The 22946-nt window shown below is 32.7% G+C and overlaps 1 protein-coding gene across 6 annotated transcripts in view; it reads left to right on the forward strand.

Annotated features, from left to right (window-relative positions):
* Window positions 1-10962: 10962 nt before the first annotated feature.
* The window catches only part of LOC148603529 (parathyroid hormone/parathyroid hormone-related peptide receptor-like), a 35731-nt gene continuing 23747 nt past the window's right edge, over window positions 10963-22946 (forward strand). The window contains exons 1-2 of one of the 6 annotated variants that reach the window (XM_088551396.1): window positions 15653-15746; window positions 21203-21238. The gene's annotated coding sequence lies outside the window, so the exon portion shown is untranslated. Of the gene's footprint in view, window positions 11096-13042; window positions 13193-15603; window positions 15747-21202; window positions 21239-22368; window positions 22510-22946 lie in introns of those variants that run through there. The other 5 variants (XM_088551399.1, XM_088551394.1, XM_088551401.1 and 2 more) reach the window with 5 other exon arrangements.

The following is a 22946-nucleotide window of genomic DNA, read 5'->3' on the forward strand; positions in this document are numbered from 1 at the left end:
GGGCGCACCTTTCAGTTGTATATGTAAAGTACTAAAAACGTTTTGTATTTGAAATGCAAAACACGAATTATTGTATTTAACACAAACAAGCTTCTAGTCCTCATGATTAAAATATTTGATAATTATTGAAAGTAAACGATTTATTCTAACTATTGTCTTGCGTCAATGGATGACAGTGACCTATTTAATCAATTTACAAAACTTAACACATGTTGTTTAAAAAAAAACAAATTATGCAATAATTGTTTCTTTTAATATTTTAAAAGCATTTATATCTTCCTTGGGATATATAACTAAATGTCAAAGTATTCAAAGAAAATCCACAACCACAGGTTATTCATTTATCAAAATAATAAACGTGCAATTTAAGTACATATGTAGATGAAGAAAAATTATCATTTCTTCCACTACCTTTTGCCAACAAAGGTATACATGCAATTAATTTGACTAACATCCTCCATCACAAAAAAGTTACCAACAAAATTCCCCCATATTTCAAAGACAAATCCATACCAATTATTTCATATTCTTATACTTCACCCATTGCATCCAAAATTTTCAAATTATAAAAGGCTATTGCAGAACCTCGAGATTGAGGACTGTTCTTGCAAAAACGCACAATTCAAATATGGTCCTTCTGGTCACGTCGTTACGGGAGATTTAACCATCATCGAAAACGAATCTCTGCGTAATATCCTTTCTAAGGTCCCAAAAACCGTGGACCACGCCACGCTCCATAAATTGGAATTATAACTTTAAAGTTCTTATGGATGCCGTCGAGGACTATGCAAAAAAATGGATAAAACGAGAACAAGAAGAAGACATTGATTCTTTGTCAGAGTGGTTAAAGGCCGTGAGGTCTTTAAATTTGGGACGAATGAAAGTTTTAAGTAGGTCAATGAGTGCCAAGGCTACATCAGTTTTCAGAGACCCCGATGTAGCAAAAACATTGTCTACTATACATGACAAGTATGTTGTCGTACCAGCAGACAAAGCACAAAACAACATTGGTTTTGTCTGCAAAACGTTTTACATCCAATGTTTATTATCAGAGATAGACGTAGAAAATAATAGTAGTGATAAGACCTATACTGCTACAACACTCTCCGAAGAAGAGATTGTGGAAAATCATAAATCTGTGCATCCTCTTTTGGTCTCTCTACCGAAGACGATGATTGTGATTTACCGTCTATGTACTGGATACCTAAACTCCACAAGAATCCATACAAACAACGTTTAATAGCTGGATCTGCAAAATGTAGCACCAAACCTCTTTCAAAACTTTTAACTTCTATACTCACAACTGCCAAAGAGGGTCTGCAGTCCTACCACAACACTTGTTACCCCCGTAGTGGTATTAATTCAATGAGGATCATGGAAATTCGAAAGATCTTTTTGGAGACAATCAGTTTAAGACTATTATCTGAATATAATAGCATTAAAACCTATGATTTTTCAACACTGTATACTTCTATTCCCCATACTCAGTTAAAATCCCGACTTAAAAACATAATACATCGTTGTTTTTCCAAAAAATGATGGTACACCTAGATACAAATATATAGCTCTTGGTAGAGATTCCTCATACTTTGTAAGAAATAATTCCAAATCACCAAATACACAGAGGAAGATGTTTACAAACTGCTGGAATTTTTTATCGACAACATATTTGTCCAGTGTGGTGGACGTTTTTTTCAACAAACGGTCGGCATTCCAATGGGAACAAATTGTGCTCCTTTAATTGCTGACCTATTCCTTCACTCTTATGAGGCTGCCTTTATAGCTGATCTGATCCGAAAGAAAGAATATCGTTTGGCTAGATCCTTTAATCTCGGTTTCCGCTATATAGTTGACGTATTATCTTTAAACAATCCTAATTTCGGGGATTTGATACATCGTATCTATCCAAAAGAACTTGAGATAAAGGATACTACAGACACTGTGAAGTCGGCCTCATATCTTGATCTACACGTAGAAATCGATGGTAAAGGAAAACTATTGACCAAACTTTACGACAAACGTAATGACTTTTCATTCAGAATTGTCAACTTTCCTTTCATCTGTGGAAACATCCCTTCAGCACATGCATATGGACTGTTCATATCGCAACTAATGCGTTATGCCAGAGCTTGTTGAAACTACGCAGACTTTTTGTATCGCGCTAGAACTCTAACAAATAGGCTTCTGGAACAGGGCTATGTTGGTACAAGATTGAAGTCATCACTACAGAAGTTTTATGGTCGTCATTATGAACTCGTGTATCCATCTGCACCATGAAAACTGATTTATTCAACGGGTCATAGTTTTCCTATCCTCGTTTGTCTACCCCGGACTTGACTTTTTATGAGCAACTCGCCGGGTGTTTCTAGAAAAGCAGAGGACGCTTACCCTACCGGTGCATCTGGTCCATGCTCCCAGTTTTTAATGGAGTCCGAATTGCTCATTTGCTTTTGTTATTTTGTATGTATGATTTTAGTTACTTTATTTTCTTTGTTGTGTATGTCTGTTTTCCATGTCTGGTGTTTGTCCCTAGATCACATTCTTTTGATTACCGCTATAACCTTGGTTCCCTTGATTACCCTAACCCAACGACTATGACAACAACACCAGAGAAAGAGAAACAAACGTCACAGTGGAATCACAGAAATGCCAAAGTAGACTTCCTTTTTAGAACATTTGAAAATTAGCATTTAATTAAATTAATTTCTTTCATAAGGTACACAAATATACTTTAAGTTTTTTTCTTCTTTTAAATAAGTTGATTACAAGCTCTTTGAAGCACAATTCACGAATACATCAACGCTGATCATCTTTCAGTTACCCCAGGAAGCTTGACCATTTGGTCTTTAGAGGTAAAATGTAATCTAAATGCAATAGGGTTTGTATGTAAGTCTCGTTCTAGTTTAATCTTATTTTCCAGAATTTATGATGTAGAACGTATTAAAATCCGAAGACCGATCTCCATTTTATTGTTTAATTTTGGGATCTCAAAACGCTGCATTACAATGCAAAATTGTCTAGTTAATTCATTTCTTGATATTTTTATGATGTATAACTATAAAATTGTCATTTTTGTCGGTATAATACACGAAAAGATGTTTTGCTTTTAATACTGAACTCAATGCTATGTTAATGACCAATTTCCATGCATTTGAATGGAAGTCGAGGACCATTCTCATCAAACCGACTCACATAGCTTATTTGAATGGGTGATGACATTTTCATTCAATCAAAAATGTAGATTTATATTAAAGATGTGTGAAATGATAATTTTATCTCATTCGTATTAAGCTCGAAGAACAAGTGAATGGTCGGAAATGGCGTAATCAACATATTGTATTTGAAATAGTTCAATTGCAACAATAACACTTCAGATGTTCAAACATAGTTTTATCCCCCACTTAAGTTATCATGATACAATAATTCAATTAAGTTTTACTTGTCACGTTCTGCACATTGCTTGTTGGGGTTTGTTTTTGGTAGGAAACTGGTTTTTCAGTGCAAAACGTGTTTGTAGACTGTATTTAGAAAAATGTCATTTTGAAAGATTAATTAACTGATGAATTTTGGTCAAGAGTTTGTTAGGGGTATATCGAAAAAAATGTGACGAGAAAAAAGAAGAAAAAATCAAAATGTTTGAAAACTGGATTCATGTAGCTTATTTTGGACAGGGCTTAAATTTTGGCAACTAAAATAAATAAACTTATTTATTTTTGTCTTTTGGAATTAAAATATATGAATAGAATACAACAGAGTGATGATGGAAGACTTAAAAAAGTCTTTAGTTTACCACTTTTACAGGGTAAAGGTATATTTACAGGACATTTAATGAGAAATGGGAAAACTGTCCAATTTGTATAGTGTATCACGACTGCGATTAATACATAAGAGTGATTGTTTATAGTTTTCAGGAAGTTGATGGGGAACATGGGCTCTTATTCCTTGTCAGCGTTCTGTGCCCACTGATTAACTATTTTATACGAGACAAAATAAAAAAAAATAGTTATTTTAACACCTTTTTGGTCATAACTTTTCAGGATGTCATGAGTACAGCTTTAGACTTCACATAAATAAATGACTGCAGCCCTTTTCACAAAAAATCGTAAGAGTAAAATTAGTCGTAAGTTGTGACGTCACAGTACTTAACTCTATTATGACATCATAACTTACGACTAATTTTACACTTAGAATTTTTGTGTGAAAACACCTCTGGACATCAAAAGAACTTAAATGTCATATTTACTTAATACTTATCTGTACATTCAAGTTTTGTATCAGATACTATTCAACTTTTCAAACAAATGATGATCCTGTGCTAGAATACAGGGTATATAATTTACATATTTATACCAAATGATTTATTTATGAATACAAAAAATACCACTCATAATAATATGGTAGTCTGGTATGTTGTATACTTGTTAAATTGCATACAAGAAGTACTTAAAAAAAACAACAAAAACTAAATATCGAAAAACAATACTACATCTAGCTCTGAGACGTTCTTTCAGGTACAAAAAGGGGAATTAAAGCCTTATTGTTTCTGTGCATTTAAATGCTATGATTCTAATATTTCGGTAAATAATCTATCAAATACACTTGGTCAGACAAGTATATCTACTGGGCTTATAGGGACCTTCGGGTACATTTGGTCCGTCAGCAGTGCCATCAGTCCATTGAATGCAAAAAAAAAAAAAAAATACCCCCATATTGATATATATAATTATTTGTTAAGTAGTAATATATATATGCAAATCATATGCGAATGTAAAGTACTGAAATTACGAGTCGTTAACAATAGTAGCGACTTAAAAATCAACATCCAAAATCCGAGAAAGTGACATGCTATTCCCAGTTATATATTTCGGAACACTTTTCTAATTATTCAAACTGGTAAAATTTGATAACCTGAACTGGCTTTATGCAGAAGGCCTACGGTAAAGGAGTTAATTACAATTGAAGTATTATTAGTCACTAGAGCGTTTGAATGACTCCTAATATGCAAGGTTCAAACTGATACTGATGTTAAAGGGAAATATTTGAGAATATTTGGGTACCTCAGATCTAGTACCTTAAGGAAATAAAATGTTGAACAAAGAACAATGTAATAACAAAGAGTATGACCTTTTGTGATGTAATAGATTATCATTATGACCTATTGTGCTGTAATAGATTGTCATTATGATATAAAGCAAAGACATTATTTAAATGCAAAACGAAAGACTACTGTCACGATAAAATGTAAAAAAAAACAAATTAACTCTGAACTTTTTGTATTTAATTGTATTTCTTTTCGGTACATTTTGTATGTAGATTGTCTCTGTTTCCTGTTGTTTTCACACCTATATCATGTAATTTGATTTTGATGTCTATGTATTGTCCATCTATTTTTGACACTTCGATATATTGTAGAGAATTCTCTAATTTACCTTTTATTTTTAAAATGTGGTGACATGTAAACAGATACAGAAAATAAATTTGTTTAATGTTTGTTTCTAGTATCAATTACTTAAACATTGGTTTATAGAAATAATATGATTACATAACATATAAATTGGAAAATTATTACCTCCTTTAATTTCCATCAGTGTTTGTTGTGTTTCCTGCGTTAATGTAAGATTATATAAGGCAGTATCGATAGAACGAGTGCTGATAAACGTTCAATTGATCACGATAGTGATCATGATAGTGATCTGATCATGATTATGATTAATGACTTGAAGTATCAAAACAATCAACATCCTTTGTACAAAGAAAATATAATTGGATTTAAGGATAAATTAAAGCATAATCCTTCGGATTTGTACAATTATAATAAAGATGCAAGTACATGTATTTTAATTATTTTAATGCAAAAAAAAAAACAAAAACAAAAACAAAAAACTTGGTTATATATTGTTGCATCCTTTTAAGTGGTAAGTAAAATACTACCCAATTGACGATATTGCAACACAGGAGAAGATGGAGGATATACATCTACTTTTCTCTGCATTTGCATGTTATGATTTTTTACACTGGCGACTTCATTGATGTTTGTATCCTTGATTATCCTCTAATTTGTGTGTCCAAGGAGTAAGCAAGATAACTAAGATTTGAGTGATAATCAAAAGAATATATTTCAAGGATAAAGCCTAGATAGGGAGAATAGACACATGAAACAAAGAATATATAACACGTACAAAGAAACATAAGTAAATAAGTAACTCGGATTCCACTACAATTGGGAAGATAGACCAGGTGCAACGGTGGAGTAATTTAGGCAAGCTTGGCTTTAATATCATATATACTTAAACACAAGTAATTAACCAACCAAAATCTAAAAGATCTCCTCATTAAACAATCTATGCATCGTTTGTTTAAGTTTAAAAATATGACAATTTGTAGTTTATATATATATATATATATATATATATATATATATATATATATATAAAGGTCTGAAAAATTCCCAACGATGTTAAAACTGTCAAATTTGCGATGCAAATTTTTGTCGTTCCCTCCGCGGGACTCGAACTTATACCGCTGTGACATCTATGGCAACAGAGCCCTAGACCACTCGGCCAGCTAGGCTATATAAAAATATAGCTTACCGAGTTACTTATTTACTTATGTTTCATTGTACGTGTTATATATTCTTTGTTTTATGTGTCTATTCTCCCTATCTAGGCTTTATCCTTGAAATATATTCTTTTGATTATCGCTCAAAACGACCAAAAATTTGCATCGCAAATTTGACAGTTCTAACATCGTTGGGAATTTTTTTTCAGACCATTCTATACGTTTACATTATCTTCCCTGTATCAATTTGATCCGATGGAGCTGTGTAGAGAATAGAGTCGTATATATATAAGGGTCTGAAAAATTCCCAACGATGTTAGAACTGTCAAATTTGCTAAGCAAATTTTTGGTTGTTTTTCCTCCGCGGTACTCGAATTCATACCGCAGTGACATCTATGGCTACACCGCCTGCACCAGCGCCCTGATACGGGACAGCTCATCTATGTGTAATAATGTATGATAGAGGATCCAATTCACGATACATGTTTCAACAAATCAATATAATACACACGTCTCTGAATGTGACAGAATGTGCAATTTCGACAGTTCTAACATTGGTGGGAATTTTTCAGACCCTTATGTATAAACAGTCCAATATCTACCTATTATAGTAGCAGTTATTTTTATAAGAATTTGACAGGAGGTTTTTCATGCATGCCAAATATCCACCAAAGTCGCATAAATTTCTTGTCCAACAATTACAGACAACATAAGTACTCGTTTTTCATTTGGTTGTTGGGATTTACAGATAAAATTATATAGATTGTAGATGAAAGATGATTACAATTCAGCATGATTACAATGAAAAACTGTTGTAAATGATTGCAGTGTCTGAGATATTATGATAAATGATTTTTGAAGTGGTCAAGATATATATGGTGAAATAGCAATGTGCCAACATTAATGAAGCTGGTATCGAATAGCACGACAAGATACTCTTTGCTAAATTTCATATTATAGTATGTATTAGTACCATGCATTTGGCAATAATCAAAACTCTTTTAGAAGTTTTGTTGGCAAAATTATATACGGCGACGCATGGCTTATATACATCAATAATGAACAAAAATAAAAAAAATCATGTAATAAAAGTTTGAATAAAATATAATGATGCAAATAATTTTTGGCAGGAAATAGAAAGATGGATTTGAATTTCACCAGGTGTAACTTAAAATGATATTTTTGTTCGGAATGTAATATCTTGCCAATATCTGAGGGAAACTAATAGTTCTGCATTACATCATGGTGTTTTTAAAATATCGTTCTAAGCTTTTATCTTATAAATCAATCAGTTTATATTACGAGATAGGTAGTATAGCATAACAAAACAAAAATATTAACACAACGAAGTTTCTTTTGTTATGTAAGTAACCCAAATGTATTAAAGTGAAAATTGGGTTTGGTTTGTAAAAGCAAGAAGAACCTTGCTAATAGAGACAAATACTAAACTAAGAAATCAGGTAAAACATGATATGAAATAAGACTAATATGTATCTTAAAGAATAATCACAAAAACTATAATAAATGTGCAATGTGCAACATGGCATCCACTGAAACCCAGAATATGAACCAGATACATTGGTAGTGTCTGCTGGTTTATAAAAAGAATACCCGCCGTGTTGATAATATAATGTCAAATGTGTGTTAAATAGTTAGCTATGACTTTGTTCATATGCAAGTAAAAGAAAATACCAAGAAACCAAATGTTTCATATAGATAGAAATGATACATTTTGTTCCGAGAGGTTTTTATCACATAAAACCATAAAAAAATAAATGTCCTCTGAGTACTTATTTCAACCATTATATAACTATATTCCTTAATACTTTGCTCAATTAATGAGAAAAAATAAACGACATAAAACAAAGATGAAAAGATAACATTTATGTTATAACTAAAAGCAACCCAAAGCATAAATAAGACAGATTGCCCTAAGACCTATATTAAAAGTCAAGATATAAAGCCTTAGTAAAGAAAGAAACAGAACAGAAAATATGGCAAACATGCAAATAACAAAACAATATTCGAGTACAAAAGTCTCCAATGCTGATGTGTTTTAGAGTGAGTGGGAGATATTGAGGCATCCGTAAATATCATGTTTTATGGTAGAAAGCAACCTCTCACAAGGTACCAACCCCATGCAGGTCCGGGTGTCAAAAGAATAAGCGACATAATAGCGCTCAAAACCTTAGCTAGGGTCCAGGGCATTTTACCCATAGAGGACATCGGATGTGTGCCCCAGCCGGTGGAATGGGCTTCTCTGGCTATCTACTGGGGTCGTCAGACCATAGCGGTGCACTGTGTTGTAAAAAATCTACATTTCTCGCACACTGAGGATTTCTACTGTGGTATTCGTCAGGAGAATGAGCCTCGGTACAGAAGGCTTAATTGCCTGACCCTACCCAGCTCTGTTATTTCAGTGGCAATCGAAACATCGTCGACCATTTTATCCTTGTGTCCCACCCCAAATTACATTTCATCATCACTTCATGTTCATTCTATCATCCATTTCGTGTTCATCACCGGGATTTAGCTGAAATACTGCTGCTTTTGGCTGCTTCATTAAAAGTGTATGTCAAAAGAACCAGATTAAAGTATATATCAACAAATAAAACACTCGGGTTATATATTGTAATGGTTGTGTAATAGGAAACATTGGTAATGAAATATAACACCTGATTTTCTGAATTTTATGATGACATCATCTATTTGTTGCTATATTTTTTAGTATAGATGGATGCGCATTGATTGTTATGAAATATTTTGTATTGAATTCGTAGTGTTTAATTTTGAAATGTTTTGTGCATTTGTCATGTATATATAGAACATATTAGTGCTCGCATTTCAAGCTAATTATGACCTCGTCTGCAAAATCTTGTAAAAAAAGAAAACTTGTCTAATAACTTTTTTTTTTATTGATATGTTAATTCTAATTTCTTAATTTAATGTTAGCGATACAAGGGTTAAATAACAATATATGTTAAATGTCAGAAAAGATTTTTTTAATTTGAACAAAATCTGTACTATAGATCAAATTTTATCATTTGTATTGGAATATTGTGTAATTATCGTCCTATTCACGTGTTTTGAATCTGAGAAAATCGGTTAAATGTTAAAGTTTCAGGCGTGTAGGCATCGATTGTAAATTTACAAAAATATTCAACGACAGCAGGCATGCATATGTTAAAAACATCAGAAGTATAAATATTTTCAAACAGAGACGTTGAAAAAAAACACTCTACACGTCGACGTACTCCCAAACAGTTCGAGTGGTTAAACGCTCTCGGACCCACGTGGGATCTGGGAGTAGGTCAGCGGGTCAACAGACCAGCCCGGCCGCTAGTAGGATATACTCTGATAGATTTCTTCAGTCAGGTATCCCGAAGGCTGGGCTCCGCCAACTACATTAGTTTGTTCTACTAACCACTGACATCGACCGTTAGAGGCCTGTATTTGTCGTTAAAAATCCCCAATCATCATCACGTTAAAAAATGATTATACGACAACGACACTACAAGCAATGTTCTGAGTATCAGTAAAAGAGACGACACTCTCTGATTAAACTACTACAAAATGGTATTATTTCATTGATTATTTACAAATGGCAAAATGTAAACAAAATCAGATCGATCTATTCATACAGGCAATGGTTTTTATAGTAAAATTATTCCTGGTGTTTGCACCAGTTCCTAAATATTCACACAGTTTTTGGTTAAAGAATTGATCTAAAGACGCATTGACTGAAAAAAATCGACCCATAAAAAATACATTTGGTCTTTGCAAAATTACAAATCAATATTTAAAGGAATGATTGTTAAACAACTGCTAATGAAGTTCTTTTTCGAATTTAAACAGTTGAAGACCAACCTACGTAATTCTCTGGTGACAGATGATTTGCTATTTATGCGTTCAAGTTATCATATGTAAACTGATGAATTGTAAAAGGATTGAAATCGGTTCTCCATATCCCCATTATGGATAGTTTTGACAACTTATGATTTTTAAAAAAACTTTTGGAAAGCTGATCGACCTTCAATAGAAACAAATAAATAATGGTAGCTACCAAAGAAATTCTAAATGTACACCTTTTGTGAAATAACTTAGGAGAACGCTGTAAAATACTTAGGCGAAAAGGTATACTTTATTATAGAAAAAGACAGTATAATTTGAGTTTGACAATGCGGAGTATTGTGTCTAAATGTATCAGTAGCATAGGTTTAAAATTATTCTTATCAACCTCTTATTATGCATAATTGCTGATAACAATTGTTAGTTTACAAAACCGACTTTCAAAGTTCACTTTTAGGTGAAGTTCTCGTATCAAACAAGCACTGCATGTAAATAATCTGTTTGTTCTTGTAACGTAAATTGATTTAGATTTTCCATCATCTGATATCATCTGAAGTATTGTAAAGATAATTGGATAATTGATATACAATAATTAAAAATGACGGATTACATCTTTTCATGTTTGCGGAAACGTATTTTACTATAAAATTTGTAGTTGTTTTGTGACTTTTGATTTTCAGAGACAAAAGTGAGTATTCTTTATATGATTTGACAATACTTTGTACAAACCTTTTTTTTTAATCATATTTCTTTATTATTGTTATTTAACAAAATTGAATTAGTTTTAAATGCTTTATTAATGTGATTAGCTTCTTGTTGTATCATTATTATAACAAAAAGGACAATCTTCCCTCGTGTAAAAGTTTTTAAAAGTGTTGTCTATAAATTAAATCAACAAATATTTAAGTTCACTATGTTGCAGTATCATGTAAATTGTAGTCGAAAAATCATTTGTCAATCATAGCAAGTTGATTTAACAAGTATAGTTTTTACTATTTGGTTTGTGTTTACGTTTTTTCTGGTTATATATGATAGTGTTTTCTATTATAGTTTACTAAATTTGGTTTATTGAAAATAAAACATACCTGACTAAAATGAACCTTTTGAGCGATTTTTTCCTGATGTTTTCCAAAACTTTAATTTAAACATTTTTTACATAAACCTAATTTACTTCTTAACAATAACAATCAAACTCCGGAGCATTGGTCTCTTCCAGGCCTGCATTACTTTTGCCCTTCCTTTTTTAAAGATTTTTATAATACGAATATTCGTCACCGTCAAACATTCGTAACACTTTACATTTCTTGCATACAATCAAAATCGTAATATTAAAGCTAGGATGTATTGCCTGTAACGTCGTCAGCCATGTTGGCTTTACTGGCAACCCGAGTTCAACTTGGAGGTCACTTCGGCGAAGTTCGACAAACGAAAAAACCCGAATGCAGTGATTAGTGGAGGAACGTCAACGGTACGGAACTGGAGCTGCCTTGGAGTTTGTATAACAATATGTTGCAAATATTAGATTCAGATTGTTCGTGTTAGACTAGTAATTAGTCATATACATGGACAAAATAATATAGTTATCTTTTGATAGAAAAGACCTTCGTATTTTATAATCTATATCAAATTTGCGTTTCTACAATCATCGATACTTTAAGCAAGTTTGTTATATATCATCGAGTAAAATAATCCATTTCAGAAAAATAAAGGTTTTCATACGATATCTGGTCATATTTCAAGTTTTTAAAGGTGTCCATGTTGTAAATTCACTTTTGTATCTTTGTACGTGTTATTTTGGTTATTTCATGTTCTTTAATTGTGTGTCTCTTTTTTATGTCTACCCTTTATCCTAGATAATGTTTTCAAACAAAAAAACTATAGGTGTCTTATAAGAAATCCCTTTTCTCCTTAGCACATCAATATAACATTTTAAAATGGCAGCATCTAGGCGACTTCGTTGCTGAAAGTTCTTTATTTTTTTTACCGAGGCTTAAACAACTATTTGTAGGCAGCATTTGACTCCAGTACAGGCAGATAACACATAGAAACTTCTACGTCCAACTTAGGTAGATTGTTAACGTCAATAATATTCTATTGGAATTTACTTGTCTTGTTCCAGGTATTGTTGTTACTTTATGCTATGGGTTTGAACATTAAAACATAGTTTAACTTTTGGTATTTTTAGTAAAGCACTCTTATTTGCTGATGGTTATATTAATTATGTTTTTTTTTATTGTTTTTGTTTTGTTTTAATTTTTGGTTATGTCTTTCGTTTTCATGATAATACGATAACAAGAAGTAATTAAACCCACCTAGCATAACAAATCTGAAAAAAAAGAAAACAAAATGCAGAACCCAAATCATGTTTCAATTCTAATTATTACATTTTCATTCATATTTGTCCCTTTGTGGACTAACAATGGAATGTGGGACTTCAAACTTGGCCTGTTTAAAAAAAGATATGGTTATCAAACTGTCCCCAAAACAATACATTATGTTAGATTATATCCTTTAGTAGTTTGATATCAACCACTCCATGAATGAAATAAAACTAAAACAGAGTCGTATGTTGATATTAATTTACATTCACAAATATTAAAACAACTTCCTTTTCGTGTTATCAAATGAAAATGTATATGTAACTTCGACATATTTACATGTAGAGTTTATGTTATAAAAAGGAGTTAGACTTTTTGCAAAAGAAAAGAGTTAAATTGGACCTGTTTTAATTCGGACAGATATGAAACTAACACGCGCATGCCATATTATGCAGTATCAGTACAATGTAAGTCCACAATTTCGCTTTGCTTAGGGTTTCTTAAGGACTTTATGTAAACCAAAAGTCTTCTTGCGTCAAAATTGTTGGACAACTCCTTGTTATGTTCATTGCAATTGAAAGAGCCATTGAGCGATTGAGGCTCCCGTGAGCTTCATGTTTATTGCTAACTATCTGACTCTTTTAATTGAACTTTCCAATAATTCATATTTTACATCACATTATATCGATAGATATGAACTCTAAGATACGTTCGCTTTGTCTTAATGTTAGTAAAATTTTGGGTAACAAGGATTAAAAATTAATAATTCCCGATAAATAAAAAGCAGGTAAACTTGATACTTAAAACAAAGCAAAACCAACTACACACAAAACTAGATTTAGCACTCGGCACACATGAAGAAAGAACACTCGTTACTAGCAATTCAAACCCCATTTAGTTTAGTAATTTATTTTTATTTTTATTTTCATTATCGTAGAACTTTATAAAGGAGACATACACGATACACGTAAAGATTCAGTCCTTTAAAGCATTTAATTAAACCCATTTAGAACGAAACATTTGTATAACAAATAAATTGGAGATGTTTTACAACAAAAGATGGGCTTTAAAAAATTGAATGCAAAGTGTTTATCACAACAGTATGAATCAGATGGATTAGTTAGTTGGTTTTGTAATGTAAGACAAAGTTAAATGTAATACTATTTATTGTACTGTACCGGTGGTGCATCTGGTCCATGCTCCAAGTTTTTAGTGGGGTCCGAGTTGCTCATTTGCTTTTGTTACTTTGTATGTATGATTTTAGTTACTTTATGTTCTTTGTTGTGTATGTCTGTTTTCCATGTCTGGTCTTTGTCCCTGGATTACATTCTTTTGATTGCCGCTATAACCTTGGTTCCCTTGATTACTCTTTGACAGTTAATATATATATTCCCTTCATGACCGTTATCTGACTAGTAACATCTGTTTCTAGTGTAAACTGGAGAAAATACTTTAGTAAATAAGAGGTAAAGGTATAGCAACATTCCTATAGAGTTTTAAATATTTCTGGTTCTTTCGTGGATTTACGAATTTTGTCATTTGATAGAACTAAGCGATTATTTGTTTGTTCCGGATACTGATTTGTTATATTAATATATCGGTCGACTGGATTTTTCAGAAGTACATATATAACTGATTATGTTGAATGTAATTTAAAATCATTTGGGGAAATAGTAGGAAAAGAAATGTGAAGTGGATGATGATGAGATGCAAGAGGGAGAAAAGTGGAAGATATAAAACCAAAGATGGTGAGGATGGATATTCTTCCTTATTTTTTATATGTTTGTCAAAAACTGGTGTACTTTTTAAAATTAGGTGATTGATTGATTGATTGATTCACTATTTGGGACTAACGCCCGAGCAGCAATATTTCAGCTATATTCAGGCGATGAACATGAAAGGGATGATAAAATGAACATAAAATGATGATGAAATGAAAAAAGGGATGGGACACAAGCATAATAGGGCCGACAAATTTTGAATGCCACAAGATAAAAGGGAGGGTCGGGCAATTTAGCCTCCTGTGGCAGAGCGCAAAGGTTTCTACTCCTATCGAATACAACAGCAGGGTTCTTTAACGGGCGAGGAACGTGGCATCTTTCCCAACACGGTGCACCACTATGGTTGGCGGTCAGGTTTTCCGAATTATATCCTGACAACCCCAGCATGTAACACGCCATGGGTACCCCATTCCACTACCTGAGGCACACATCATAGTTGCTCTGTCGGCTAGGTTTTTCAGCTCTATTTAGTCGCCTTTTACGACAAGCTTAGCGCTGCTGTAGGCCTATTCTTTTGACAACCGGACCTGCACGGGGCAAAATTAGATTATTAATTTAAGTTCTATGGCAAATCAGTTATTTTCGTCTTTTATAGTTTCACATCATTTATTACCTGACATTTTACAGCTTGCTTTATGGTATTTCTTTTGTCCATCATTGAATACAGTGTGGAGACTTGTATAATAGTTTAATTAATCGTCGCTTGGCATTTGATGGCTGACTATCCCCTCTTTTTATATAATTATACAGGTTACAATGGACGCAATTTAGCGTACAGCTATCTTACACTGTTGTATTGATTCTGGATGAAACTTGTCATATCCCTTGCAAGCTGTATTTGAAAATCAAACGTCAATTACTTTACAAATATTAAAAACTTTTTTTGTGTGTTTTCATTTTATTCTTCGTTTTTTGTTTTGTTTTGTTTTTTGTTTTGTTTTGTTTAATCAGTTTATATGCTTGTGATCAAATCTATTTCATTTTTATATCTAAATGTTTACATTTTCTAACGATAACTAATGTTTGTCATTACAGTCATAGTCATTAATTTTGGTTTACATAAAAAATAGCTATCTCAAATAATAAAGATAAAATAAACATAACATGTGTTCAAGCGTGATAAATCAACAACATCATACATTTTGACATAGGTTACATGCACAAATAAGTGTATGTTTATGTGCAGAAAATTGATAATAAATGAATCTTGAAATGGCAATCAAAGTTTAAAAGCTATAAGGTAAGCGAAATACAATCATTTAATGTATGATTTATGAGGGTATTGAATTATAACGAACTGGGTATTTGTAAAAGAGTAATCAAAGAAACCAAGGTTATAGCGGTAATCAAAAGAATGTAATCCAGGCCAGACATGGAAAACAGACATACACAACAAAGAACGTAAAGTTACTAAAATCATATATACAAAGTAACAAAGCAACTGAGCTACTCGGACTCCACTAAAAACTGGGAGCATGGACCAGATGTACCGGTAGGGTAAGAGTCCTCTGATTCCTAGAAACACCCGTCGAGTTGCTGTTATAATTGTCAACAATATTTTAATCAATTATTGCTACCAAAAACAGTTAATTACAACAGATTTATTATCTTGTTTTTAGATATCAGATTGATTTTCTATTGTGCGGGCGCGAGGTTTGTGTTAAAATATGGATTTTGATCTTTCCATTTGAATTTTTATTTCAAAATTTATGGGCAATGGTTCAATATGAAATCTATTGTCTAACAAAGGGCCCCAGTTTTATTCAATACACTAATTGAATAAAATGTTGTGTTTACTGTCTAAATGGTTATGAAAAGAAGTATGATAAGGGAACATTTAAGCTGAAGTTTTCCTGAATAGTAACAGTTCAAAACAATGGGCACGTTCGACAAATAACATGTGAGTTCAACCGAAGAGAGACATTTGTGGGTAGGATCATGACCATAATCTGGTCTAAAAACGCAATATGACAAAAAAAACCCATGTATTTGATGTAAATCAACTGAATCCCAACCAAGAGACAATTCTTGGTAGGAACAACTTGTTAGACTAGTAGGATATAGTATACCTATTTCATATGTGAAAAAATATGCTGCCTTCAGTTTTTTTTTTCTTTTCTAACTCTAAGTAAGTTCTAAGAAACAACTAAATTAGTGTTGACAGAAAGTTATGTAGAACCATATTCATATCGGTTGTCGACCAAAAAAATGCATAAAGAGGAACTTTTCAACTCTTTATACTTCTATTCTTGACTCAAAAACATAATACATTGCTTTTACTCCAAAAAAGACGGTACACCTAGATACAAATATGTAGTTCTTGGTAGAGATTCCTCATACTTTGTAAGAAATAATTCCATTCCAAATCATCTTCCAAATATACAGAGGAAGATGTTTACAAAATGCTGGAATGTTTAATCGACAACATATTTGTCCAGTGTGGTGGACGTGTTTTTCAACAAACGGTCGGCTTTCCAATAGGAACAAATTGTGCTCCTTTACTTGCCCATTCCCTCACTGTTATGAGGCTGACTTTATAGCTGATCTGATCCGAAAGAATATCTTTTGGCTACATCCTTTAATCTCAGTTTCCGCTATATAGCTGACGTATTATCTTTAAACAATCCTAATTTTGGGGATTTGATACATCGTATCTATCCAAAAGAACTTCAAATAAAGGATACTACAGACACTGTGAAGTCAGCCTCACTTAGAAATCGATGGTAAAGGAAAACTATTGACACACTTTACGACAAACGTGATGATTTTTCATTCAAAATTGTCAACTTTCCTCTCATCTGTGGCAACATCCCTTCAGCACCTGCATATGGAGTGTTCATATCAGAACTCATACGTTATGCAAGAGCTTGCCGAAAGTCATCACTACAGAAGTTTTATGGTCGTCATCATTAACTCGTGGATCGTTATGGTGTATCGATCTGCACCATGAAAACTGATTCATTCAACGGGTCATAGTTTTCCTTTCCTCTTTTGTCTACCCAGGACTTGACTTTTATGAGCAACTAGGCGGGTGTTTCTAGTAAAGCAGTGGACGCTTACCCTGCCGCGGCACCTGGTCGATGCTCCCAGTTTTTAGTGGAGTCCGCTTTTGCTTTTTATGCTTTGTATGTATGATTTTAGTTGCTTTATGTTCTTTTTTGTGTATGTCTGTTTTCCATGTCTGGTCTTTGTCCCTGGATTACAATCTTTTGATTACCGCTATAACCTTGGTTCCCTCGATTATTTCTGTACTCTTTAAGGCTGACTTTATAGCTGATCCAAAACAAGGAACATCGTATAGCTTAATCTTTTAATGTCAGTTTCCGCTACATAGATGACGTATTATTGTTAAACAATCCTACTTTCGGGGATTTGATACATGGCATCTATCCCAAAGATCTTGAGATAAAGGATATTACAGACACTGTGAAGTCAGTCTCAAATTTTGACCTACACTTAGAGATCAATGGTAAAGAAAAAACTATTGACTAAACTATACGACAAACGAGATTACTTTGTATTCCATATAGTGAGCTTTCCTTTTATCTATGGCAACATCCCTTCAGCACTTGCGTATGAAGTTTTCATAACTCATACGTTATGCTATAGCTTGCCGTGACTACGCAGACTTTTTGTATTGCTTTAGAAATTTTACAATTAGGCATCTGGATCAGAGTAATGTTGCCACAAGATTGAGGTCATCACAACAGAAATTTTATAGTCGCCCTCATGGATCGTTACTGTGTATCCATCTGCACCATGAAAACTGATTTGTTCAACATTTCATAATTTTCCTTTCCTCTTTCGTCTAACCTGGACGTTTTATGAGCAATTCGGTTCATGATCCCAGTTTTTAATGCTGTCCGAATTGCTCATTTACTTTTGTTACTTTGTTCATATTATTTTGGTTATTTAATGTTCTTTGTTGTATTTGTCTTAATTTGTTATAATTGTCAACAGTATTTTAATCAATTATTGCTACCAAAAAACAGTTAATTACAACAGATTTATTATCTTGTTTTTAGATATCAGATTGATTTTCTATTGTGCGGGCGCGAGTTTTGTGTTAAAATATGGATTTTGATCTTTCCATTTGAATTTTTATTTCAAAATTTATGGGCAATGGTTCAATATGAAATCTATTGTCTAACAAAGGACCCCAGTTTTATTCAATATATTCATTGAATAAAATGCTGTGTTTACTGTCTAAATGGTTATGAAAAGAAGTATGATAAGGGAACATTTAAGCTGAAGTTTTCCTGAATAGTAACAGTTCAAAACAATGGGCACGTTCGACAAATAACATGTGAGTTCAACCGAAGAGAGACATTTGTGGGTAGGATCATGACCATAATCTGGTCTAAAAACGCAATATGACAAAAAAAAACATGTATTTGATGTAAATCAACTGAATCCCAACCAAGAGACAATTCTTGGTAGAAACAACTTGTTAGACTAGTAGGATATAGTATACCTATTTCATATGTGGAAAAATATGCTGCCTTCAGTTATTTTTTTTTAACTCTAAGTAAGTCCTAAGAAACAACTGAAATGGTGTTGACAGAAAGTGATGTATAACCATATTCATATCGGTTGTCGACCATAAAAATGCATAAAGAGGAACTTTTCAACTCTTTATACTTCTATTCCTGACTCAAAAACATAATACATCGCTTTTACTCCAAAAAAGACGGTACACCTAGATACAAATATGTAGTTCTTGGTAGAGATTCCTCATACTTTGTAAGAAATAATTCCATTCCAAATCATCTTCCAAATATACAGAGGAAGATGTTTACAAAATGCTGGAATTTTTAATCGACAACATATTTGTCCAGTGTGGTGGACGCGTTTTTCAACAAATGGTCGGCCTTCCAATAGGAACAAATTGTGCTCCTTTACTTGCTGACCTTTTCCTTCACTGTTATGAGGCTGACTTTATAGCTGATCTGATCCGAAAGAAAGAATATCATTTCGCTAGATCCTTTAATCTCAGTTTCCGCTATATAGATGACGCATTATCTTTAAACAATCCTAATTTCGGGGATTTGATACATCGCATCTACCCCAAAAAAAACTTGAGATAAAGGATACTACAGACACTGTGAAGTCAGCCTCACTTAGAAATCGATGGTAAAGGAAAACTATTGACCAAACCTTACGACAAACGTGATAGTTTTTCATTCAAAATCTTTCCTCTCATCTGTTTCAACATCCCTTCAGGCTCTTGCGTATGGAGTGTTCATATCACAACTCATACGTTATGCCAGAGCTTGCCGAAAGTCATCACTACAGAAGTTTTATGGTCGTCATCATTAACTCGTGGATCGTTATGGTGTATCGATCTGCACCATGAAAACTGATTCATTCGACGAGTCATAGTTTTCCTTTCCTCTTTCGTCTACCCCGGACTAGACTTTTATGAGCAACTCAGCGGGTGTTTCTAGAAAAGCAAAGAACGCTTACCCTGCCGATGCACCTGGTCCATGCTCCCAGTTTTTAGTGGAGTCCGAGTTGCTCATTGTTTTTGTTGCATTGCATGTATGATTTTAGTTGCTTTATGTACTTTGTTGTATATATCTGTTTTCCATGTCTGGTCTTTGTCCCTGGATTACATTATTTTGATTACCGCTATAACCTTGGTTTCCTTGATTATTCCTTTACTCTTTAAGGCTGACTTTATAGCTGATCCAAAAGAAGGAACATCGTATAGCTAGATCTTTTAATGTCAGTTTTCGCTACATAGATGACGTATTATTGTTAAACAATCCTAGTTTCGGGGATTTGATACATGACATCTATCCAAACGATCTTTAGATAAAGGATATTACATACACTGTGAAGTCAGCTTCAAATTTTGACCTACACTTAAAGATCGATGGTAAAGAAAAACTATCGAGTAAACTATACTTTGTATTCCGTATTGTGAGCTTTTTCTTTTCTCTGTGGCAACATCCCTTCAGCACTTGCGTATGAATTTTTTCATAACTCATACGTTATGCTAGAGCTTGCCGTGACTACGCAGTTGCTAATGTCTGGTCTTTGTACCTTGATTACATTCTTTTGGTTTCCGCTAGAATGTTGGTTCCCTTGATTACTCTTCAGTTAGTTGGATATGTTTTTATTCGTTCGAAAGTGTCAGCTGGGGCGTATAGTCATTGTTAAAGAATAATCAAGGGAACCAAGGTTATAGCGGTAATCAAAAGAATGTAATCCAGGGACAAAGACCAGACATGGAAAACAGACACATACAACAAAGAACATAAAGTAACTAAAGTCCTACAAAGTAACAAAAGCAAATAAGCAAGTCGTACTCCTCTAAAAAACTGGGACCAGGTGTTTCTTGTTTTTCTGGTTCGGCTAAACCTTGGAATTCATTTTCAAACGAGATACCAAGTTTCGAACTAAATATTCAAATCCTAAACCCTTTTCAAAAATTTTCTCATTCTATTTTGATTTTTTTGTTAGTTCTGTTATATAGTGGTATCAATCCGCAGTAAAGAATTCAATTCTGTTCAAGATAAGATGAATGACTCGTAATTTTGTCGAGAAATTCAGTGTTTACACTTCTGCAATATTTAGCTGTTAAAATTATAATTTAATTTAATAATAATATACAACCCCACATGCATTCTTTTTCATGTACGTTAACAGAAACATTTGCTCTGGTCAACATGTTTTTGTTTTCCAATTTAGATATAAAGATGATAGTAAATGGTCGTTGAATGATGTGTAAATACACTATTAAAAGAAATAAAATACACAGGTGTTCCATTAATCTATACTCTGTCCATATACATGAGATTAATTATGTCTGGATGAACGGCTTGAAAAATTATTTATCAAAATTGTTGGTTTGTTTTGTTGAACCCTAAACAGTGCTTCATAATTGAGCTTTTTGTTAACGGACAATTTTTTAATGTTGTATACCATCACAAAGCTTCGGATCCATATCTAATGAAAATATCTAAAGGTTAACGATAAAAACAATCAGATTAAAGCAGTGTTGTTCAAACAAAACCATAGGATTAAAAATAGAGAAAGTAAGAAGGGGAATAAGATTTTAGATGATTCATCAAATATTTATACGCTGACACGAGCAGGTTTACTCATGTACAATCTCAAACCAGCACTTTAATCATTATAAACCAGTTAAGGCCATGGCTTTTTTTTTATAGTTATTACTCAAACAACTTCATATGTAAGTATATGTCTAGGGATTTGGTACAATTGTGTTTAAATTAATGTGCTAACAAGAAAATTTGAACTTTGACATTGACACACAAACCTATAGCAAAATCAAAAATTGGAATCTGACGAAGAGGAATGTCGATAAGCTTCTCACATTCTTATGCTTTTGCATTGTGTATTTAGCAGTCAACAATTTCTTTCTAACGAATATTTACATTTTATTTCATTCCATCCCCTGACAACTTCCTTAGTAGTTTAAGATCAAGTATTTAAGGGTTTCCTGTAAAATTGACGATTCTTTTTATTGTTTACTTGAATTATCATATGTTAGATGTAATGACGACGATAACCTCCAAATCTGAAGTAAAGGTTCACTAATATCTTATTCTTTTTTTTACTCCATAAAATGTTTTTAATATGTTTAATATATTTATCGTATGTATTACAAGGTTAACATACAATTGTACGTACTTCGTCTTATTAACCGACATTACATCATGTTACTACCATGTGAAACTAAATACAACTATAAGTATGCATGGGTATTACAGGGCTACTTATATGAAGTATAAGATATATAAGTAAGTGGGATAATGCCTTACAGAGAATTTTGCACGTTTGAGACAGGAATCGAATTTATATATGTATATAATCAAAATTAAATCTCCCTGTTGCGTCATTTATTTGATAATGTACTTGTAAGCTAATCAGGATACTCATTCAGAGGAAATGACTAGTTGAATATCAACTATAATATGTTTTAAACAGTTGTTCATGTTAGGAATACGGAATTTCCCATATTCTATTCTTAGGCAAGTACTTATTAATGCAGGAATATTTCAGGTTATGTAGACTATTTCTTTCCAAAAGTCTCCATGGAATATGTTACCAATGCTGATGTTTTGTAATTAATCAATAGAAACTAAAGGGAAGCAGATAATTTTAAAATATTTTTATTTTTTTAATCGATTAAATATTTCCGACAGTACCCTTTTGTCTCAAATAATTTGAAAATTAGAGAGTTGCGTTTTTTAAAACTTGAATCAAATATTTCTAGTGGAATAGTTGTCTTATAATGCCTTGTCGATATTTTCTTAGATACGAAGTAGGCTATGTCGTCATCTTCATTTTGAAATCAGAGTAACAAAAATGCTCTTAGAAGTCTCGATTCATAAAGAGAAATAAAGGTGAATGCATACACATTCAACCTTGCAATTCAACATATTGTATAATAATAGATGGAAGAATG

Source organism: Perna viridis, chromosome 11 (genome assembly GCF_037379345.1).
Source record: "Perna viridis isolate PV_CMFRI_1.1 ecotype Kerala chromosome 11, ASM3737934v1, whole genome shotgun sequence".
Taxonomy (NCBI): Eukaryota; Metazoa; Mollusca; class Bivalvia; order Mytilida; family Mytilidae; genus Perna; species Perna viridis.